The sequence below is a fragment of the Rhea americana genome, unplaced genomic scaffold, assembly GCF_003343005.1.
Source record: "Rhea americana isolate MKP2758 unplaced genomic scaffold, rheAme1 scaffold_3, whole genome shotgun sequence".
Taxonomy (NCBI): domain Eukaryota; kingdom Metazoa; phylum Chordata; class Aves; order Rheiformes; family Rheidae; genus Rhea; species Rhea americana.
In genome coordinates, this window is record NW_028186423.1 from 91993 (window position 1) to 102464 (window position 10472).

Genomic DNA, 10472 nt, shown 5'->3' on the forward strand with positions numbered 1-10472 from the left:
TTACAAATTCTGATAACCTTAGTCATTCAGCAAATGAWAGGCCACTCCTTTGCTTTTATAACRTGCGTGACACTGATCAAGTGAAAGACTTAATGTGCAGCTTGGTTTTGAAATGGCTTCTCAGGTCTGTGCCTAATGTCCTGCCCCTCTAATGATCATCCCTAAAAAAGTAAGTGTGTTTTCCTGAAATCATTTTCTACCTCTGGTTCAGACTCCCTCTCAAGAAAGCAAGAGTAGTTTGCAGGTCCTATCTCAAACTCACTTGATGTTGCTTGGGATACTGAAGGGCATTATTTCCTTAAAATACAATAGCTATTTAATATATTTAATTATATCATATTTCTGATTTGTAACAGAAGCAACTTTGCAGTCCATGCTAAAAACTGGAGCTGAGAAAAGCAACTTAACTGTTATTTCTTGGAGGTGCAGTAACAATTATATTTGTAGTACTCACCTATCTCTTCTCAGATTAGAATTAATTATCAAAAAAGATAAGCTGTTCTTGCTTTCACCGTTACGACGACAGCGATATTGGATCACTATGTTACGGTGCATGTTGATTGCACTTAGATGTTTTCTTGAGTGAAAATTGACACAACAGTTTCAGTAGTCTGCAGATCCCTGTTTCATTTTTCTTCTTCTAAGCTGGAGAAGACTATGCTAACTGAGCGCTTTCTAGCAGCTGTGTCTGAGGTGGCAAAAGGTAAATCACCCATGCAGCTCTGCAAAACGCTTCGCTGTTACAGGTGGACTGCACTTTCTAAACACGTCTAAGTGCTCTCATGCTGATGTGCTTGGTTTCCCTCCTGTCTTCATTTAAATCCCCCTTGAACACTTGCTTCTTCCAAGAGGCCTATAAATGCCAACCTATGTCAAGATAATGTCATTATCACCACCATCTATGGAGTAACTCATCAAGTGCTGAAATAGATCACTTTCCCTGGGGATTACTGCCTAAAAGCCCAATGTAATCAGTAAAGCTTGGGTTTGACAGGGCTGTCACAGATAGAATTCATTTACTAATGAGTTGCAGCCTAAAGTCCACATTGGTAATGTGTCCGTGGTTTTAATGACACATTACGGAGACCTTCTTCCAGCATTTGTTGCTGGTTAGACATGCTGTTTGTCAGATATATTTTCCCGCTTGATGCGAACATTTTTTTCTTCTGCTTCCCCCCAGCTGAACAACTGGGATCTGAATAGTCTGCTGATTTCTAAAATCATTTCAAATCTCTCGGAATAATATACTTCTTCTGCCTGAATCGGCAGGCCAGCTAAACTATTGCCCATCCATGAAGGGATGCTTCCTTTCGCAGCGGTTTTTATAAAACAGTTTCTCCTGACAACTGCTGAGAGAAAATAAAGGTGCTATCCATTTACTGTGCTATCAGGAGAAAACTTGAATCATCGATAAGGATGGTAACCAAGCAACCAATGCAGTCTACAGCCATAATAATAGCACTTTGAAAGTAAATCTCGTAGTCTGGTACATGCGAAGGCCCACTCTCCAGTTAATGGTGAATTCGTATCAGCTCCATTGTCTGGCAGACACACATTAACAGCACTGAAGTGAGTCTAAAACACCATTTTAAGCAACAGAACAAAACTCAGATACATTCAGATTTCCAAAAGACAAATAATTTTAAAGAGGTTTTGAAGAAAATGCCCTAGAGAATTTAATAGACAATAACAGTTGTTACCTTCATCTGGCCTACAGAATATTGCAGTGAATTGTGTCTCTGATTCTAAAAGCTACAGAAAAAAATATTCATTGCTGTAGGTTTTCGAGTATTTTGCCTGACTTTCCCTGCAGAAAAGTGACTTAAGCATTGTTTTAATTATAGTACAGCATTTTTATAACAAAAACATACTCTTTGTAAGAGAGTCATGTCGTGTCATTATCTGTTCTACTGAAATGTAAGCAAGGGTCAAAAAAGGATCAAAAGTGATCCTTTTCGGTAAGTAATAGGTAGACTTGCAAAAGATACTCAGCCTTGGTGAGGCCTTATCTCAAGTACTTTGTCCAATTCTGGGCTCCCCAGGACAACAGAGACATGGAGCTACTGGAGAGAGTCTAGCGTAGGGCTACAAAGATGATCCGAGGGCTGGAGCACCTGCCCTATGAGGAACAGCTGCGAGAGCTGAGCCTCTTCAGCCTGGGGAGGAGAAGACTGAGGGGGGATCTGATCAATGTGTACAAGTACCTGAAGGGAGGGTGTCAAGGGGACGGGGACAAACTCTTTTCAGGTGTCCCGTGTGACAGGACAAGAGGCAATGGGCAGAAATTGAAGCACAGGAAGTTCTGCCTGAGTATGAGGGGGAATTTCTTCCCTGTGAGAGCGACGGAGCACTGGGGCAGGTTGCCCAGAGAGGTTGTGGAGTCTCCTTCTCTGGAGATCTTCAAGGCCCGCCTGGATGCAACCCTGTATAACACGCTCTAGGTGACCCTGCTTGAGCAGGGAGGTTGGTGTAGATGATCTCCAGAGGTCCCTTCCAACCTTACTGATTCTGTGATTCTATGATTCTATGATATCTTTCCCTGTCCCAGCCCACTGCCTAAATCCATCACCTGTGGGCTCRACTCACTACTCCCTTTACTCCATACATCTTTTCTCATCTGTTCCTCTTCTCCTGTACTGCTGCTGAGCAAAGTGGCGATGCTTGTGAGAACCAGTCCCTAACCAGGAGGTCCTGGATCCCTGTCCTACATGGTAACACATCTCCATATCTCTCTCAGCTGGGGAATGAGCCAACAGGGTTCACATCCATGTCATGGTCCTCCCGTTAGGTTTCAACAAGCAGAGAGGTTTGAAGTTGCACCACAGAACAKAGCTGCCTGCAGCCAGTCATTGCTCCTGACATTTTTTTTGTGAAGAGGAAATGGAGGGTGGCCYGCCAGCGCACTCTGGGGCAGGAGTGGCCTTCTGGCCCATGGGCTGTTTTCTTCTGCCCCGGTTCTGGTGGCAGCTCAGATGTGGGCATGGATGAGGACATATCTCATGTCATATTTGGTGCATGCTGGGCCATGTGTCTGTAYGTGTGAGGGGCACAAAAGCACCAGCTCACCTGGCAAGTGATGGGCTGCAGCTCCAGGGCCTTGATGACCCCATCATAATAGATATGTCACAGGAAGYTGCTGCCTTAGAGCACTTGGACATGGGACACTGGTCAAGGACATAACCTGGGTGGTCAAGGTCTTGCTGGGAAGGGTGGTRGAGAATCTGGAGAAACCTGCTCCCTTCTTTGCTCCTGTGAGAAGCTCAGGGGGTTACAGACCCTTCTGGGGGTCTACAATGCGCCAAGAACCAGAACACTGCAAAAGCTAAAGATGTTTGCTGGGGAAAACACTGGCACTGCGTCCACCAAAGAGTCCAAGTAGCTTACACAGGGCTTCTTATGCTGCAATCTGAGTCCATTTAAGGAATTCCCTTAATTTCTCTGTGCCTAGCTTTAAAATGAGGGTGAAAATTCTACATCTCACCTTACTTTGCCTGATTTGTGCCTACATAGACTGTGTCTGGCACAGTGACGGCTCTGAACTTTGCTGTAATGCAGGTAATACTAAGATAYCTGCAGGACCATATCAAAAGAATTGTAAAAGCTAGAGGATATGGCAAACAAGAAGTCTGGGTCTGGCAACAGGGGAGGAAACAAATGTATGAGTATTAAATGCAGAAACCTATATGAGAATGCCCAAAAGACAAATATTCAGAAAAGGGTGATAGTGTTGTAGGATCCGCCTACATAATATGCTCTTGGTAAGCTTGCTGCATTTTATATTGGGAATGGACCTGCCATTTCTTCCTAGGGGATGGTGGTAGATGGGTTTCGCCATCACATCTGAGTCTCTGCAGTGCACTCTTTGGGGAATAGATCTTGGTTTAGAAACCGAGGTGAACCCTGTGAGCACCCAGGGTGCTCAAGGCCTGAAAGGAAGGAGTTTGTGGCATGTTTGCACTTGTGTGGAGGTTATTTCATAGCTTTTTTTTTTTTTTTTTTAATTCTGGGAGAATTCTATGTCAGTGCATGAGAAAGGAGAATAATTTAATATTGTTTGTGAACAGCAGGGAAAAAAGGACACAGATAAGCCCACCCAAACACTTTCGCTGAATCCARGTGTGAGGAATTCAGCAGCTGCTGCCCAAGAAGGCGCTTGTGCACGCGACTTCCCCGTTGACAGTGCAGGGGGCTGCTGTGCCATTTCTGGGGCTATTCTGGGGCCATAAAACATGATCTCAGGGTAGGTTTTGGCTCTGTGTCAGACATGAATGATCTCTGGGGTCTCTGCAGCTCATGCAAAAGCGGAGTTAAAAGGCCCAGAACATCCTTTTTTAGAGCAGCTTCAGACATTTCTCTCCCTGTTTTTTTTCTTTTCTTTTTTTTTCTTTTTTAAACAATTTCTATGTCAGCTTCTCAGCTGTACTTGCATATGTGGTACATATGGAGGGGAAAGGAAAAAAAAAGAAAGAAAGAAACGTCTGGCGCCAAATGGGGTCTGCTGCAGCTTTTAACAGTCGTCTCCACTTACTATTAAAATGCTGCTTTGCCCAGCGAAAATGCTGCTTTATTGCTGCAAAAATACTTACGAAAGACACGGCCCTTGGAGCACGGCCCTGGTGTCAGCAGGGAAAAAAAGTGCTGCAAAGAGCCGGCCACGCTCRGGCCAGCCAGGGCGCCGGGTCCCGCAGCCCCGCRGGGACGGGTGACGGGTGACGGCTCRGGCTGCCGCACCGCGACGAGCTCCTGCCTTCCTYGGGGCTCTTGTCCCCCGCTGCCTGRMGGCAGTGGTGGGCACCCAAGGACCTCAGGAAGGGAAGCTGAAGTCCGAGCAAGCCCTCGGAGCAGCTTTTCGGCATCGCCGTACCCAGCTGCAGCCATGGTCCATCACCTCCTCGTCCCTTCTCCAGGTCCCAAACCTAGTTCTGATTATGGCCCCATYTGCAGTACAATGAAGTGCAGTACAAATTGCACTTCGGCGAAACGCCAAATACTTGCAAAAATGTCAGAGGACATCTAACTTGGAAACCTTTCAGGATGGTTCTGCATATGGTATAAACCTTCCGTTGTTTTAGAAGCACCCAAAAGCAGGAAAASAAGATACAGGTTTGCAGCGGGCAGTTATGTTTCCCCTTAATCCTTTCAGCTAGCACTTGAACCCCTAGAAAAAGGGTTTATTTTTCAGGAGGTGTTTTCTCACCTGCCCTGACCATGGCTGTCCTCAACGGCCGTACAAATGTTTCCTACCTAATGGCATCCTTGGCACTCCATGATGGTTGCGTTCTCTCTTGAAACACTACGGGACACTGTGAAATACTCAGGTATCAAAACTCAGTCTTTTAGTTGCACAGTGCCTATGATCAATGTTCAGTTTAAGGATAAGGATCAATTTAAGTAATTTTGCATGATGCTACAGAGTTTTCTTAGCCAAACGAGATGCAGAATATATGGGAAATAGCGCATTGCTTTTATTTTCTAGGTACTTTCAGCACATATATATTTACATCCCCCATTTCAAAAACATATATTAGCACTTACGCAATAGACAGTCTCTACCACTGATATCTGTTCACATTTCCTCTCCAAATCTAAGTAAAATTTTTATTCATTTTTTCTGTAATGACCCTTTGGTGCACAGCTGAACTTTTTAGTTTTAGTTCTAATCTATTAGCACACATTTTTACAAGTCTTCTAAAAAACMGAAAATGAAATTGGAAGCCAGATTTCAAAGGGAAAGCATCAACTGCATTAGGAGGTGGTAGAACTGGTACYGAAATAGAAAGAAAACAGTGAGCTTCACACAGACTATTTTTTTGTTCAACAGTGCAAAATTTTCAGAACATTTTGACTACACTCAAAGTTACCATTTTGGGGAAAAGCAAAGCACTCCACTTCTTCAGAGCAAACTGTAAGAAATCATGTATTCTGTCACCTTGGCCATGCARAAATTTCTGTGGCAACCACAAGCAAAGACAGAGGTGAAAAATATCAGGCTACAGTGGAATGGAATGACTGGCTGCTTTTGGGATACATATAAAAAAAAATATAATGCAGGTGTCAAAGTGCCCACCMGTGCCAATCCAAATAAATGGTGGTCTGGTCTTAATTTTCATTACAGTTAGAAGGGTGTAGTTCCTAACTACAATATGATTTCTTTCTGCAAAGAAAGAATTTTTYTGATGCTTAGGTATCAAGACTTTTTTAAAAACTGAAAAATCAACAAGTCCAGAGATTTCTGGACTTACGTGGTTTGGCAAACGAGGTTGATTTTAATGGTATTAGCATTGATTGGACAAATGGGACTAATTGCAATATAGTGGATTCCAAATATGTGAAAAATTGCTGGTGATAAAGATTTATGAATACCGTGTTCATGCTGATGAAGTGCTTCATTGTTGCTACTTATAATTTAACACTAGTTCTCCTTAGATATATTTATTCATCCTGTGGACTTCTAGGGGGACAGGAAAAGAAGGGGAAGAGAGCAAAGGGATTTAAAGAATGTGGACTGGGTCAGGAGCTGAACGTGCTGAAGAAATAACAAATTGTTTGAGGTCACAGACATTGTTAAATTGTGCTCAAAATGTCCAGTACTTTTGTCCYGACTGATACCATCAAGCAGATGCTTGGTTGTTTATTAAATGTGCAGATAAAGCCGAGCTCACACAGTAATGATCACTGCCTGCTGACTTGGCCCCCCCAGTGCGCCGTGCCCGCAGGAGATACTTCAAATATTGGCAGCTGTGCTTTTCTCTCCGGTTAGCCGCAGAGCATGCACAGAGGTGCTCAGGAGAAGGAGAGTGAGATGCAGAGAGCAGCAGGAAATCCCTTCCTCCCTCTTCTAAACAAAAAAAAAAAAAAAAAAAAAAAAAAAAACCCCCCCCCAAAAAAAAAAAAAAAAAAAAAAAAAAAGAGAAGGTGTGGGGCTTCCCTGCTGGAGGTGCCCCAGGGAAGGGTGTGCCTTCTGCCAGCAGGCTCCCAGCAGGGATCTCAGGTGGTCTTGGGAGGGCAATACGCTCTGGGTGATGTGCCTGTGGGCTGGCCCGGCCCCGCACCACGCCAGGACAGATGTGAAGCTAAAAGYAAGCCATGCTCATACGTACCACACTCACAGGAGTGCAGATAAACACTGGAAGAGAATAGTCTTGTTTTGTCTCCTTCATCCTTCCATGCTTATACAGGACATACAGACTTTCCCTTTCCCTTTCTATGCAAAAGAAGGACCAAGCAGGCCTCCGTTAGCCCTGGGYAGCATCYAGCTCTTTCTAAGAGTCCCCTGATTTCAAGGGGAGCTTTGCATCAAAATGCTTTTAAGGGCTTGAGTCTTCGGGTTTTTTGTATACTGAGGTGGCAGTGGAAAGTACTGAGCAAGGTTGGTAGGCTCTCAGCTCCTCTAAGCACATCTCCACAAGTGGTAGACWCTGGGRAATGGCCATRTCCAACTGTTGCTTGAAAGTGGTGKTGTAGACTTTGCAGAAACATAGTGTACTCCTGGGCCACCCTGCCTGGAGAAACCTCTTGCCTCAAGAAACCTCAAACCACTGTTGGATGTGATGCTGATTTACTTGAGGGGGGAGGTCTGTGGATGCTGAAGTATTTTGGCCTTAAAGGAGACCTTGCTGCTGTACCAATGACTAATATTCTCTGGTTTTCTTATCTGACTGGTCTTTTGTTTGTTGGTAATTTTGGGGATCTGGCATGAGGTAGCAACTCTAAATTGATAGCATTTCTTCAGGCTTATCAAAATACACACACAAAAAGACCCAAAGAAATGTCAGAAGAAGAATTGATTGGGTGAGTGAAGTTCTTTTACTCTATGTAATGTTCTCTTTGAAATTAGAGTTTGCTGGTTCATATTGTACCATAAACAGTAGATAGTTCATTTACCCTTCTGAAGGCTACTTTGCTCATGTTAACTTTGAAAGAAAAATGTATTCAGTCTTTTAAAAAGCTGATGTAATTCTTAACCATTTTCTGTCTCCTGCATTTCTTGCTTTACTCATACCTTATTTTTACTCTCAGAGATTCTTGGCATTGCTTACTTGGGAACTGACTTAAAAAAACTTACTTAAAAAAACGTAGCAGTCATTTTAACATCAATCCCAACAAAATGAATGTGACATTATTTGCTGCTGCTAGGATCTGTAACACACTTCCTCAACTTCAGACTGGAAGATCCTTTTGCAGTATTTGGTGTAATAAAGTCTAGGAGGGAAGAAGCTAGCAAAACAGGCCGTGACAAAGATGAAGATAGAAAAGGTCAGTGCCTTTTTCCATTTGAGTGTAGGCACCTTCTACTGCTGCACCTGCTCCATGGCTCTGTAATTTGCAAAACTGAGCATCAATTTCAATGTGTTGATGTGACAAATGCCCAGCTTTTGGCTTATTGAAGTCAAATGTCTAAGGTCCGGGTCTGGATTTATCCCATAACTGGAGCACCAAAGGTGAATGTGTAATTGCCTAATTTTCCTAGTCTYGCAAAGTTGGACAGTTCCAGAGGTTAGTTCATGTTAGGTGGGTCAGATGTCCATCTCTTTTAAAAATAGAGATAGGCCAGTTTAACAACTGGCTGTTCCAAAAACAGGGGAACTATCTTTAGCAGAAGCAAATTTACCTCCAAGTTACCAACCCCAAGAGAAGTGGATGGAGAAAATATTTCTGCCCATTACCTAACAAGTAAGACTTGGAACCTGGGCATTACATGAAGCCAGTTTAAAAAAAGCATCTTTAAGTGAGATTGTAAAGGTGTTTTAAACCCCTGAACCTCTGAACTCACCTCCAGTGAGATTGTCAGATGCCAACAGCAGATTAATTTCCAGCAAGATTAACAGGAGTTAGGCAAAGCAACACTTCTAAAAAGTCTGCTAAGTAGTAACTCCTTTTTTCCAAGCTGMCCTTTAAATGCTCAAGAACCTAAATCTCTCTGAAAATCCCATTCCAAGGAGTCAGTGGCTTTTCAAAATGCTATTTKGGAGCCTAAGGCATTTTTGAAAAACGTTACTGTATATACTTTTAGATGCTGCTTGTGATCATTATATGGAAGTGTTGGGGAAGGTTTACGATATCCAAGGAAATTTGATTATCAGTTTGCTGAGCATGTTCTTAGGCAGATGAAGTGCAAAGAGTAATTTTATTTAGCTTGAAGTATCTGGTAAACATAAAGAAAAAAGGGCTCTGTAGTTGGACAGGTCTTATCTCAGTATCTTTATTTACATTTTCAAAGAACACTGACGCAATAGAGCTACCAAAAGAACTGCTTTCCATCAGCCTGGGAACAGAAACAAATTAGTCTTTAATAGRGTTGTGTGAAAACTGTGGCAAATGTTATGTAAAACTGAGCAAACAGAATGTTTGTGTYCTAGTTCCAGGTCATTTAGTGGGCAAAAAAAAAAGAGAGATTTTGTGTGAAATAGCCATGTAAGCCATGTTTGCTATTATATAAGGAAAAGGACTGCTAGATCAAACTAATGGTGACATGCCCAGAACCAGATGCTTTAAAGGAAAGTGCTAGACATCTCAGCATGGATAATTATGAAATAGTCTGATCATGGGGAAATTTCTGCATAAAAGACTTTAGTCCTAAAAGCTTATGTGTTTATATTTCTTCTGAAAAGGTTTTACTCTGATTTCTCTGAGATACAAGGCTTATGCAACCAGTGCACTGTCTGGCTGTGCAAATCTCAGACTCCTCCCCCTCCGGTGACCACTGAACATGGCCAACCTCCAGCCGACTGGGCAGAGAAGAGGTTTGACAAATAGTTAACGGTTTCATGAATATAGGCTGCTCCATCGTGGGTAGAGATAGGCAATTTTGTCAGCTCAGGGTTAATATGCACCTCGTTAGAAACCAGAGAAATGACGTGGGAGAGGATCTTATATTTGCTCCAACTGCGGGAAAAGCTTCAGCTGTGGCTCTCCAACATGAGATGCAAATCCTAGGCAATCACCGCCACTAATGGCACTACCTTTCCTTCCTGTTGATTATAACTTTGGGTATCCTCAGGATCTCATCTAAATGTTTATTTCTTTACAACTGAACATGTTCTAAGTGTTAGTGCTAGTTAAATAATGTGCAGACAGKACATTTCCTTTTGGTACCTGATATCTACAGATTTTGTTGCGACTCTTCCCATAAAGCAACTGAGTTTAATTAGTGCCTGATGCTCTTTATGTGCCAGTAGGCTAATTTGTAAATTAATTATAAATAAGTTGAAAGCAGTCGCTCTTCTCTTGGGAACTCTAGAATTAATTGTTTCAAGATGTTTAAACCCTGCCTCTTTGTTAGGCTAGGGTGTTTGACCCTTCACTGAGTCAAAGCCATTATAGAAGACATATGTCTTCCCTCCTCTCAGAGTAGGTAATGGTCATCCCAGTACATCTATCGCTTTCACACTGGGCTGCTGCAGAGTCTTGAATATGGAGGTGCTGAGTATCTTCAAAGCTTGGCCATCTTCTCGAAGGACCTGGGCTGCTGT